At 39.7% G+C, this 13,093-nt stretch overlaps 1 protein-coding gene across 3 annotated transcripts in view; it reads left to right on the top strand.

The window, feature by feature from the left end:
* MDFIC (MyoD family inhibitor domain containing) overlaps positions 1-13,093 on the top strand; it is an 81,733-nt gene that overhangs the window by 54,622 nt on the left and 14,018 nt on the right. The window lies entirely within an intron of this gene.

Raw genomic sequence — 13,093 nt, 5'->3', positions numbered from 1 at the left:
TCTGAGGGAATGGTCATTACTTTATTTTAAAATGTATTTTATTGATTTTTTACAGAGAGGAAGGGAGAGGAAGAGAAAGTTAGAAACTTCGATGAGAGAGAAACATCAATCAGCTGCCTCCTGCACACCCCTTACTGGGGATGTGCCCGCAACCAAGGTACATGCCCTTGACCGGAATCGAACCTGGGACCCTTGAGTCTGCAGGCCGACGCTCTATCCACTGAGCCAAACCGGTTAGGGCTGGTCATTACTTTAACTATAACTTCTAGACCAGTGGTTCCTAACATGGGCCCACGCCCCACAGGGGGGCAATTTGATTTTTAAGGGGGCGATTCGAGAATGAGTTATTAACTGAATTTTTTGCATTTCTTATGGCTCTAGGGGCCTCAAATACAGTATATAAATATGTATTGTGACATATTTATATATTTCAGTTCTCTATTATATGTTTTGAAACTTTATTTGCTATTTTTTCACATCACTTCATATTATGATTTTTTAAAAATAATTTCTTAGTGACTTCTTCCTCAGTACTTCAGCTGTCCTTTCGTTCTTTTATTTTTCCCTTTCATGGATGCCATGTTCTTTGGAAGTTTGTTTAGACAAAGTTAATGGCCTCTTAGGCTTCCTCCAGGTGAATAGGAGTTCACTTTTTGAATAATAAGAATTATATGTTACAGTATGGGGGGGGGGGCATCAGGATTTTTGAGATGCTTAGGTGGGGCATGGCCAAATAAAGGTTGGGAACCACTGTTCTATACTTTTTTTTTTTTAATACCACATTTGCAAATATGAACACAACATTGTGGTGGCATACAAATGTATGTGATTATTTTTTCTGTTCCTGGCTTAATATGTTATTCTGTGGTTCAGAGATAAGATCACCTGCTTGCAGATCAGTTCTTAAATATGCAAAACAAAGCTGGAAAAATATTTGGTAATTTTATTTTCTTGCCAGGGAGAGGGCCAGGTGATCTCTGTTGCTTGACTGACTAGCATCCTCCAGCCACCCACCACATTCCAGACTCACTGTGGTCTGGCCTTCAGCTCCTCTCAGGAACTAGTTTTTACCTCCTTCAACTGGGCCTCATCCTGCACTTGCTCAGATTAAAGTCAGGTTAAATATTATGAGCCTGAGAAACCTTTTCTTTATTATAACATAAACCCATGTGATGACATTGGGTTTATAGTATACAGACTTTTTAAAAATAAAAACGGCTTGCTTAAAAAAGGAATAGTCGTCTCCCACATTGAAGGTTCCAGATCTCTCCTAGTATATCTGTGTTATTCCATTCTTCCTCTTTCCCACTTTCAACAGTTCTTTTTTTTTTTTTTAATATATTTTATTGATTTTTTTACCGAGAGGGAGGGAGAGGGATAGAGAGCTAGAAACATCGATGAGAGAGAAACATCGACCAGCTGCCTCCTGCACACCTCCTACTGGGGATGTGCCCGCAACCAATGTGCATGCCCTTGACAAGAATCGAACCTGGGACCTTTTAATCCGCAGACCAACGCTCTATCCACTGAGCCAAACCGGTTTCGACTTTCAGTAGTTCTTGAGCTTCAAAAAATCTCAAATATTCCACCCGATACATATATATTTTTTTGTTATTCCCTTTACATTTCTATTTTAATTGCCAGGAAATCTTAAATAAGGGAAATTCTGCAGATGTTTCTGTGAAATTGGCTGTGCTTATCTATAGAGATAAATTGAGTTGTAAATAGAAAATTGTACAGAGAGGTACCAGTAATGTGTGGGAGAAAGGATATTACATTTTGGTTACAGGTGTCTCAAATTCAACTGAGGTAAAGTGTTAGGTTGATCAAATAATATGATAATAAAGGGTCTGCGTGGTTCCAGGTCAGTGACACTACTTTCCAAACTAATTAGATTGAAGGGGACGTGATTGACACTTTAAAATTAGTTTGACATGTTAGCTACATGGTCATCTCTGAAGCATAGTTAGGCTGTTAACTAAACTGGATCTCCAAGGAGTTGGGAAGGCAATGCAATTTTCTTGAAAAGATCTTCATTTTTAGGCGATTGGGTGAAATAATTGGATGCAATTGAAATCCACTTGTTTTTTTGCATTTGAATTTGCTTATTATGTCCCAAACCCCTTGTTTTCCATTTGCTATTTATTTATTACAAAGAATAGTAATATTTGCATATCAATCCCACTTGAAATTGCTTATGGCATTTTAATAAAAGTTTTTATTATTTGCTTACTTTTAATATCATGTGTCAATTTATTTCTGATGTAAGAATGCAGCTTCATAAGCTGCATATGAAGAAAGAGGAAAATCAATATATATATGAAATATAGTTCTGTAAACCCTCTTCCTTTTCCCATCTTTGTTTCTCCCTCTTACATACATACTCACGCTTATGGCTCACCACAACTAGATGGATGGGGAAGTCCCTTGTAATCCTGACAGTATCACAAATTCTGTCTCAGTCAGGGCTTAGGGGCATGAGAAGTATGAAGCACAAATGAAGATGACTAAATATATTGTACAGTGTCTATCCATGACTTTGCTATCAAGCTATAGAATTTAGCCAGTTGTAGGTTTATTTCATTTTGATTGCTTGAATCTAGATGAAAATGCCATTGTCCATGTACATATTTACTCAGAGTTTGATGTTTTCTTTTTCTTTGCTGCTATTTAAAGTTGTGACCTGAAATTGTGTTGTTTTTTTCTGATTTTCAGTTTTACAGTTAAGTCTGTTTTCTTGGCAGTGCACTGTAGTTAAACAAACAAGCATAAAACTGGTAGATGGCACATTAAAAGGAAAACAGTCTCAGCTCTGCTGCCAGCTAGCTAGGGGACTTGGGTTTCCTTGGGGATGCTTTTTCTAGAAAATGGTGTGAAAGGTGTGGATTAGGAATCTTCAAAGTAAGTTTCAGTTCCAAGATTCTATGATTCAGCTCTTTCAGCAAAGCTGACTCATGAACTCTACACACAGGTCTCTTGCTGTATAGAATGGGGTCCTTGGTTGAGAAGAAATCTCATACCTGTGGAATAGAATAGGGCAACACCAGAAAGGGTTTTGATGAACAGACATAGGATCTCATTCCAGGACAGCGAGTCTTGAACGGGCTCCAGAGGTGTGGGTACATGGAACAGACTTAAAATCTCAGAGAGGTGGGTGATGGGGGTGCGGGGACGGGAAGAGATTAGACAAAGAACATATATGCATAGCCCATGGACACAGACATTAATGTGGTGAAGGCCTAGGGTGGGGTGGGGTGGGGGCAGGGTGGAAGGGGCAAAGGAGGAGAGTGGGGACACCTGTAATACTGTCAACAATAAAATACAATAACAATGGGGAGATTTAATAGCTAACATTTTCTCAGTTCTATGTTTTTCTTTTTGTTTTACGTTTTTCTTTAGTCTTCATCACCTATGTCTGTTCTTCTTACAGCAAAATGAGCAAATGAATAGTAAAATAATGTTCACTGAGAACTTCAAAATTAGCTAACCATGCCCAGTTTGACCCTGTTTGTTTTTTTCTGAATAAATGGTGTTCCTGGTTACGATTTTGTATTGCACATAAATACTGTTGACAAGTAGAGGGGCATTTTGTGGTTCTGATGATGGAATTACAGAATCAATCATTTCATAGTGTTTTAGTAAGAGCACTAAGGACTTTTTTGCTGACCAAGTTTGGAAAAGACTGCTAAGATATGGTGGGCCCATTGCTTATACAAAGGTAAGGATTGACCCAGCTCCATGATTGAGATAGTGGGTTGGTGACATGTTTTCATATGTCTTTCACTGTAGGTACACTAAGGCTTGAGTACACATAGACTGACGTGTGCTCCATCAGATTCTCTTTTTAAGTTGTCTTGGTTCATGTAGTTAGTTACTTAGATTCATTCTATGTACCAGGTATTGTTCTACCTGCTTTGCTCACATGAAATCATTTAATCCTCCCAACAGCACTGTAATTCTGTGAACAATATGTAATTATCAAATTGTAAATGAGGAAACTGAGGCACAGAGAGGTTAAATGAAGCCACCAAAGTCAATTGGTGTATGATGGAATTGAGATGTAAACCCAGACAAGTCTGGCTCCACAGCCTATGCTACTAACGCCTGATATTTTTGCTTATAAAAATCCTCAGAGAAAGCTAATTTACTGGCCATCCCACCACCACATCAGATATTGGTATTACAACTGTGCGTGAGATAGGGATCTTCTTACTATAGATTTGTCTTGAAGCACTACCTACTAAAATTTTAAAACAATTCTCACACCTATACCTGGGTTTTGTTTTCTTCCCTACTAGACTCTAAAATATTGAAAGACTGGACTGTGTCTAAGTTTTTGTTGTTATTAATTTACAACGATGCCCATTACATTAGCTTCAAAGAGTTTCCCAGGAGTTAGTAAGTGATACATTTTTTATTCCAAATCACTTTATCCTACTCTTCTGTGAAACTAGCACTGAAAAAGAGAATGTGTGCACATGTTCATTTAAAAAATGTTCTTCTAAAAAGTACTTCATATACAGTAGGAAAAAAAAGTACCATGTGGGAAAATACACAATTAAAGGTTTTTAAATTAGTAGATTTCTACTTGTTTTGTTTAATTAAATATTTTCATAATACTTTAATTTTCTGATTGTATCAGCCAGGTGTAGAGTTTTAAGATTAAACGTTTTAAGATTCTTGACCTTTGAAATATACTATACTTGAGGCCCGATTCATGAAGATTTGTGCAAGAATAGGCCTTCCTTCCCCTGGCTGCCGGCACCCGCTTCTCTCCGGCACCTGGGACCTGGGCCTTTGCTCTGGCCGCCGCCTTCTGCCTTCGCTCTGGCCAGAGCCGCCTTCTGCCTTCGCTCTAGCCCTGCTGCCCTCCTGTAGCTTCCTCCACCCCCGTCTCCCCTCTCATAGCAGGCGTCCCGCTCCGCCCTGGCTGCTCCGCGCCTGTGTGTACACACTTGCCCAGAGGCCCGGAATGACCAGGGCGGGGCGGAACGCCTGCGTTGTCACCAATTTGTTGCATATTTCTTCCTTACTGGCTGGGGGTGCCGCCATTTTTGTCACGGAGTGATGGTCATTTTGCATATTCTGTCTTTATAAGATAGGATGACATTGAAATTACCAAGGGTTTTCATTAGGTTCTAAGATACCACAGGAATGACAAATCATAACAAATTTTAGGTGTGCCCGAGCTATACCTAGTTATGTCTAGTCTATATATATAAAGAAGTAATATGCTAATTGGTCCTAACAGTGTCCCATTCACGACCATTCAACAGCCTGCGCACGCAGCAGGAGCTGGTAGGTGGGGACGGGGCTAGGGACTTGCACCACCGAGACATGAGGCTGCTGCCGGGGCAGCCTCCCCGGCGGAGGTGTGCGCAGGCCTGCTGCGCCGCCTGGCCCGGAGGGGGGCATCAGGATGGGCTGCAGCAGCCTCCCCACAGGAGGTGCACGCAGGCCCACCGCACCACCCGGCCTGGAGTGGGGGGAGTCAGGACGGGGACGGGGCCTTGCCGGAGAGCTCTCAGCACTCCTGTGCCAGCGTCTGAAGGTGCGAATTAGGAGGAAGAGCAGATAGGCAGTTAGGGGGAACAGGCCAGGAGGAGAGAGCAGATAGGCAGTTAGGGGGATTAGACAAGGAGGGGAGAGCAGTTAGGGCCATCAGGCTGGCAGGGGAGCAGTTAGGGGCATCAGAAAGGCAGGCAGGTTAGCACTTCAGAGCCAGTGGTTTTGGATTGCGAGAGGGATCCCAGATTGGAGAGGGTGCATGGCCGGATGAGGGACTCCCCCTCCCCGTGCACGAATTTCATGCACCAGGCCCCTAGTAGTTTTATAAAAATTAAATTTCAACAAATATATTTTTTAGAAGAGATTTTATGCTTTTCAGGAATCTTTGATAATATACACTTCATGTTGACAGATTTCGTATTTATAAAGAAATGCATAGCCAATCCCAGCAGTTCATTGCACACAGATTCTGAACAAGAGAATCAGGAATATCATATACACATCAATATCTCATCACACAGAGGCTCTGGAACCAGCCTGCTTGGGTGCAAAAATTGGTTTTACTACTGACTGGTGATATGTCCTTGGGTAGGTTTCTTAACTTCTTTATGTGTCAGTGTCTTATCTATAAACTGGGGATATTATTAGTCCCTACTTCATAGGATTGTTGTGGAGAGGAGTTTAGTTGATATTGCATTTAGCCGAGTTAGAACACAGCCTGGCCCAGAGGAAATATTTGGAATGTTAGCTTCTGTTTTCATCATCATCATTAAGGAGCACACTGGGAGGGGTCAGGAATCTTCACTTCCTTGAGAAGGCAGTGCCTCCATAGAGACCTGAAAGATAAGATTAGGTTAGGGATTTGAGGGAAGCATTCAAGGCTGAAGGAGCTTATGACATAATGTATTTTGCTCAGAGAACCATAAACCATTTGTTGTTGCTAAGAAGCTAAATTAGGAGAAATGAGACTGGAAAGGTAAGAAAGACAGTCCACAGGCAGCCTGGGTTGCCCTGTATTAGGAAGCTGTATAGCTAGATATATATGACATCTGCAAAGGCCATCATTTTATATCTAGTATACTGAATATTTCTTTGAAGCATTATACTTTCTATTCTCTTCATACTGCAGAAATTCTTTAGTTCAATTATGTAAGAATTATTAAAGCCGATGAATTGGTTTTAGACGTATTGACTTTGTGATGCTAACAAGCTCTTTAGGAAGTCTTTGGACTTATGGAGAGACTTAAGCCCAGTCCTTTGATTTTACTGGTTCTTTCTCCTTCCCTTTCTTTAAACTATTCTCTTGGCTTCTAATCTCTGTGATCTTTCTCTGTCTCCTTTTTAAACGTCTCTCTCCCTTCTTTTCAGCGTATTTACTCTTGTGTTCATAGTGTAGCTGTTTTTCACAACATACCATGGGGACAGGCATCATGCCCTCAGTAAGGAGGAGGACAGCCATGACTCTATGGGAGACAGTCTGGATGGGGTGCACAGCCATCAAAGGGATGGGCCACAATGGAGCAGGACAGTGTGAAAAGCCCACTAGGCAGTTCACATACGTCCCGCCCCCTCCTTCCTTGAGAATCACTGGTATAAAATAGTAAAAATATATTTTTTTGACCTAACGGCTTCCTTTTCTTTCCATCATCTACCACTCTGACCTAGCTCCTTGAACTTGAAATTGTGCCTTTGCTGCAAGGCGTAGAGGTCTCTGCACACATGGTTAAGTGACACAGCTGAGTGCCTTTACTTCTTTTTAGACTGGAATGTTCTCATAACTTTCTTAGCCTTCTTGATCTGTGCACATTTTTTGTAGACCGCAACTCAGGCATCATATCTTGATGCCCCAATTTTGGGCTAATTGTCCCTCTTTTGGGTCCCTACAGTACCTGCCACATAGAAAATAATACTAAAGTTGACCTGTTTTTTTTGGTCTTTCTGCACTAAAAACTCTCATTGAAGGCAAAGACTTCGTCTTATTCATCTCTTAATTTCTAGCACACAGCCTAGTACCTGGTTTATAATGAGTGTCCAGTAAATGCCGAAGTAAGAAAGGAATATAAATTGGAGAACATCTATACTTATTCTTTAACATTATGTTTAAAACCTCAGAAAAGCTGAAATCCTCAAAGGGAGGTAAAGGAGAGTGTTAATATTTGAGCTTTAGGAAGGGAAAAAGAAACTCAAATGAGGCAGGATTAGAACTCAGAACTCCTGCTGACCACTCCATTAAGTGTTCTCATTATTCTGTATGTTTTTCAAATATACATTCCCAAATCCTAAAAATACTAGAAAAGTAAAATTGAAATGGAATGATTTATTCTTAGTTTTAGTAGTATGACAAAATCTTATTCATTTTTCCCCATAAAAACTTCTCAGTGTTGTCCTGGCCCCTGTGACTCAGTTATTGAGTATAATCCCATGCACTAAGAGGTTGCTGGCTAGATTCCAGGTCAAGGCATATGCCTGGGTTGCGGGCTTGATCCCAGGGAGGGGCCATGTAGGAAGCAGCCCTCCAATTGATGTTTCTCTCCCTCTCCCTCCAATAAAAATGTATTTAAACAAACAAACAAATAAACAAACTTCTCAGTTTTGCCTGTAACTGTACAAGTATTAGTATCTAGTAGAAGGATAAATAGGACTTTATCATATGACCATTGTATAATAATCTTATCTCCCAGAAACCAATTTTCTGTGACTTTGGCAAGATATGTTGCTGCATTCCTCAGGTACTTATTTTGCTTGGATGATGTTTTGTTTTGTTGTGTTTTCTGAGGCACAGTGTCTTCTATTCTGTGTTAGAATATGTTTAGAATTCTGCTTTCTGATGCAATATTTGCCAGTTCATTGGAAAGGAGGATTTTAGTAAATTTCAGTGATCAGCGAACACACTACGTGGAACAACAGTAGTACAAAGAGTAGGGTGTGTGTATGTGTAGGGAGAACAGTCATAATCAAAGTTGAGTATGTCAAAGTATAAATCATCCTGCAATTATAAATCATAGTTATTTATTTACTTGAAACAGTTAATCATCTCTTCTTAAAAATAAAGAATTTTCCAACCAAAGTATTTATTAGTGGTAAGTGTTAATTTAGGGTTGAAAGTAAATATTTAAAAGCACATCCTTTAGGGAAATAGGCTTACTATATCATTTATGCCCGAGATAGTAAATTATTGTTATACCTATTCATTTGATGAGGAGCAAAAAGAAAAGATTTTATAAGGTTCTGAAGTACATACAATTTAACATTTGTAATATAGAAACACCTCCCAATCTGCCTCAAATCTGAGTGCTTCTTTGATTATATCTCACTTTTGAAGGCTATGTTGAAGAAGAGATAGATGCTATCAGTTATGTATTATGGACTCCACCTTTGGTTTTTGGTTTTGTAGACAAACTGCTTTAGGCCAGTACTTGAAAGTATTTATATTAGCTTAGCATTGACTCAGGAGACGGGTGGGGAGGAAATAGAACAATGGAGACACAGATAGATTGGCCAGGAAGCTTTGGGGTGTGGGGCATCCGAGTGAAGAGACTATTTAGAAACCCAGCTACAGAATAATAGGCTAAATGGAAAGAATGGAACAAATCTTAGGACCCTATTAACACTCTAAGATTGTAATTTTTTTTCTTTGTACAGTGATGAAAGGTTGAGATGATGTTTTTATTAGGTCAAATAGTAATAGGTGGATAGGGCAGTCACGCTTCTGTAGAATGAAAGTTTATTTCAATACAAAGAGCTGTGTCAAGTGTGGGTAATGGAGGTTCTGAAGGTTTTCTTTAGGGTTTCAGGATTGAGTGAAGGGTCTTAACCCAGGGCTAACTCTGAATAGAAGTGGAGCAGCAGTCAGACGTGCATCCGAAGCAGCACTGTCATTAATCTTCTAGCTCAATTAGTTGGGAAAATATAGAAATTAGGAAATTAGGGGGAATAGCTGAATATAGTTTGAGGCCGACCATGAGTTGCATTTTAGACCTGCTCAATTTCAAGTGTGATACACAATCCAAGACCATTTGAAAATAAAAATATACACTGGAGCTTAAACAGGGAGTTAGAAGCAAGCATACTAATTTATATTTGTTTTCATAGAGGGGATGTTGAAATGTAATCTGAATGCGCTTTCCTGAGCAGAGATTTAAGAGGAAAGGTCAGATGGATGAAAGGGCATGACTCAGGGATCACTGGAGGCTAGCCAGTCTGGTGGGGTGGGAATGTGCGTCCAGCTTGAATAGACTTTTCTCCACAGGTGATGTCAGAGTAAGTCGGAGTGAGGCCATGTCACTTATAAAACAGTCTAGGGGAGAGGTCAAAGGGCAAAGAGAGTGGGAAGACTTATCAAGCTGAGAGAAAACAGGTGAGAGAAGAAACAAATTGGAAAGGTCAGTGATGTCATGGATGCCGGGGGGAAAGTGTTTTAAGAAGAACTGGCCCTAATTGGTTTGGCTCAGTGGATAGAGCATCGGCCTGCGGACAGAACCGTCCTGGTTTCGATTCCTGTCAAGGGCACATGTCGTGGTTTCGGGCTCAATCCCCAGTGTGAGGTGTGCAGGAGGCAGTGGATCAATGATTCTCTCTCATCATTGATGTTTCTATCTCTCTCACCCTCACCCTTCCTCTCTGAAATCAATAAAAATATATTTTAAAAAAAAGACTGTACCATATACTGCATCAGATATTGTTGACAGTTTCAGTAGGATGAGTACTGAAATAATTCTATTGGATTTAACAGTGTGGATGTCATTCTGCTACCTAGTTAAGAGCTATTCTCATGGAGAATCCAGAATAATATGGGTTATGGAATGTGTGGAAACACAATGAATAGCTCCAGAAAGGCCAAAGTCCAGGTTGAAAGTATGGGTCAGGGAGGTTGTTTTGTATTATTTTGTTTTAATATGGGAAAGGTTTGAGTGTGTTTAAGAAGGAATTCAGGAAAGAGAGAACATTTGAAGATTTTTAAGAAGGTAATAATATACTTTCTTGACAAGCCAGCATTTTATTTCTTTAGAGTTTAGATATAGAGTTCAATATACTGAATTACGTGAATGCACAGCTATTATCAAAGCAAGAGAACTGAGCAACCAGGGAAGCCTTTACTGAATGGTTAACCTAGATGACTCCACTCTGTGTGGGTTGAGTGGTTGATTAATCTTAGAAGCCTTTGAGTAACTTCTGTGGAATAACTTTGTATGAGGAAATGTAACCTTTAAAATGATTTAAAAGCCTATCTCAAGTCCTACTCCCACCTCATTCCAGGAGCAGTAATTGCATTTGAATGGAAGGCATTGACAGGGCAAGCATTTATGATTCTGAGTTCCAGATTTCTGACTTTGTTTTGGACCACAAGTTGATGGAAACTGATAGCTTCTCATGCTTTAGATTGTTAGGGTCCCTAATTGAATTTAAAAATAGCTTTTACACATAGTGTAGTATTAGAAAGGATATAATACATAAACAAGTAAACAAGCACTTTAAGAGTTAGAAGAAAAAGTGTAGGGAAGATGAATTAGTAAATAACTGCATAATTTAGAGAAATAGAAAACTTAGCTTAATTTAAAAATGTACTTAAAGTAAATTTATGTTTGCTTGTGCAGTGAAAAATAAGCCACATTGAAAAGCTTGAAAGGGTTAAGACTTAACCTATAATAAATTGGAATTTTGATTAATTGTGGTAGTGTCTTACGCAGCGATTCTGTCATTTTTGGTTCATGGGCTTCTTTGAGAATCTGACAAGAGTGTTTAAGAAAGATGGCAACAGAATACTGTTCCTCTTCTGTTGTTTCTGGAAATAACCACAGACGTTGGATACCTTTGATATCTTATTCTAAAGTTAAATATTTCTAAGAATTGAACATTGAAAAGGGGAGCAAATAATAGGGGAGCTGATGAGTCAAGTTTTGATTCCGATCTGAGTGAAGTAGGAAGGCAAAGCCAGCTTTTGAGAAGATAACCCACATGATCTGACTTACCATTTTGGGCATCACCTGCTTTTTGTACCGGCGCACAAGGGCGAAAGAAGGGAGGCCCTGCTGCATGACTCTTGCAGGAATTCAGATGGGAGATGAGAGGGTTGGACCAGGTGGCCGTGGCGAGATGTTGTTGCACATGGATGTTCTTTGAAGGCAGAGTAAGATCAACGGAAGGATGAGATTTCAGTGTGAGAGAAAGACAGGGGTTAAAGATGACTCCAACTTATTTGGCCTGAGCAGCTGAAAGTATGGAGTTGCCATTAACAGAGATAGGCAGACTGTGGGAAGAACAGGGTTTGGAAGGAAGATCAAGAGTTTGGTTTGGAACATGTTGGATTTGAGTTGCCCATTATCTGCTCAAGTGATGATGTGAAATCAGTGGTTGGATAGAGGAGTCTGAGGTTTAGAGGAAAAATCTGCAGCCTGGGACACGTTTTGTGCATCATCAGAGCACAGAATGTTCAGTGGATGGGGTCACCTGGCACTGGGGTTCTCAACCCTGGCATCCTGCATATTTTAATAAGAACTTCTGGGTTTTGTCCCCAGAATGCAATGGAATGGGGCCAAGGCATCGGCTTCCTTTAGAAGCTGCCCACGTGATTCACTCTCATATGTACGCAGAGTTAAAAACTGTCCAGGAAGTAGGTAAAGTTAAATATTTTAAGAACTGAGCCTTGAACTACTCCCATATGTAGAGGTCAGAAAATAAGGAAGAACCATGAAAAAAAATGAGGATGAGTAAACCACGATGGAGAAGGAACCAACAAAGAGGGGCAGCTTAGAAAAAAAGTGTTTCAAGATGGAGGGAATGATCATGTATCAAATGCAAATGAGAAGTCCAATAAGATAAATGAGAAGTGACCACTGATGTCCTATGAAGATCATTGGTGACCTTCATACTTTTTTGTGATGGGGACAAAAGCCTGATTGAAGTGGGTTCCAGAGAGAATGAAAAGAGAGCAGTGAAAGATTACTACAAGTGTAGGCTACTCTGTTCAAGAAGTTTTCCTGAAGAAGAATAGTGAAAGGGCTGTGAGCTAAAGGGGGATGCTTTTAGGGGTAGGATTTTATTGGCTGAGTGTTGCTGGTAATGAGCTCATGAAGGTAAGATATTGATGATACAGGAGAAGGATGTTCTTGAGTAGGCCAGAGGGGCGGAGATACACTATAAAGTGCTCCCTGTTGTAGTTACTGATGTGAAATGACGTCAAATATACTAAAGTTTCTTTTTATTTTAGAAGGTTTTCACCAAGTTACTTCATACTTACAATGATGGCATTAGACATTGCTTAATACTATAATTCTCAAAGAAGGAAGTTTTGAAGAGGAGATACAGGATATTCAGGATGTTTTGAATATTCTGACAAAAACTGGCTGATGACTCATGAGTCTCTTGTAGTTTATGAAGTGTGTACACGAGGAAGTAGTATCAAAGTATTGTTCACTGAGTATAATTTTTGTCTTCAAATATTTGAGGTGACCAGTCACAGTAAAACTTTATCTCAGATGCTCACAATAAATCAGAACATTTTCTTTATGTTTCGTATTTTACTTTACCTAAATTTTATCACTTTAGAAAGAATTAGTTCTATTTTTGAGGATAGAAGAATATAAAT

This window comes from Eptesicus fuscus, chromosome 14 (genome assembly GCF_027574615.1).
Source record: "Eptesicus fuscus isolate TK198812 chromosome 14, DD_ASM_mEF_20220401, whole genome shotgun sequence".
NCBI classification, from domain to species: domain Eukaryota; kingdom Metazoa; phylum Chordata; class Mammalia; order Chiroptera; family Vespertilionidae; genus Eptesicus; species Eptesicus fuscus.
The sequence above is the reverse complement of the archived record's forward strand: the minus strand, read 5'-3'. Positions and strand labels throughout refer to the sequence as shown.